At 43.8% G+C, this 781-nt stretch overlaps 1 protein-coding gene across 1 annotated transcript in view; it reads left to right on the plus strand.

Moving 5' to 3' along the window:
* Pld5 (phospholipase D family member 5) overlaps positions 1-781 on the plus strand; it is a 422,154-nt gene that overhangs the window by 391,059 nt on the left and 30,314 nt on the right. The gene's annotated exons all lie outside the window — the stretch shown is intronic.

A 781-nucleotide genomic window follows, 5' to 3' on the forward strand; every position in this document is an offset into this window, starting at 1 on the left:
GTCTATGGTATAGATCTGGATGTGGACATAGATGAGGTATGGGAATATATAGATTATAATAGGCCAGCCATATGCATTACAGCCATGAAATGGATCTGAAAAAAAGAACACACTCTCCTTCAAAGATACTGAGTTTGTTGTTTGGTAAAGGCTTTTCATTAAGAAAAGACAACATTTTGCTCTCTCCCATTCATTAAGTAGAATAATAACACAGCTACTCACGCATTCAGACGCCAGTCTCTGCCTCTCCCTACTCCTACCATAGACAGAGAGCTCAGTTCTAAAGAGTCCACTGGTAGCAAAGCTGAACTGCTCCAGGCTCCTCTGAGAAGACAAGGTGTCAGCACGGGTCCAGTCTGAGAAAAACACATGAGGTTGCAGTGCAGTTAAACTCATAGATTCTGTCTTACCAAGGATTGCAGACAGTTGACTTGCCATGAGGAGATGCTAAGAGTTACTGGGGGAAGGGCTGGAGCGATGTCTCAGTGGTTAAGAGCAGTAGGTGCTCTTGCATAGGACCCAGGTTCAGTTCCCAGCACCCATATGGTGGCTACCGACCATCCATAACTCCAGTTTCAGGGGATCTGTCACCCTCTTCTGACCTCTACCAGTATTGTACAACATGGTGCACTTCCATACATACAGGCAATAAACTCATATACATAAAATAAAAATAATAAATAACGTTAAAAAAAAAGTTACTAGGGGGAAGTAGAGGCTGGAGAAATGGCTCAGCAGTTAAGAGCACTTACTCTGTCTGGAAGAGGACCCCGGTTTGGGT

The sequence above is a fragment of the Nannospalax galili genome, unplaced genomic scaffold (assembly GCF_000622305.1).
Source record: "Nannospalax galili isolate Female #2095 unplaced genomic scaffold, S.galili_v1.0 scaffold543, whole genome shotgun sequence".
NCBI classification, from domain to species: domain Eukaryota; kingdom Metazoa; phylum Chordata; class Mammalia; order Rodentia; family Spalacidae; genus Nannospalax; species Nannospalax galili.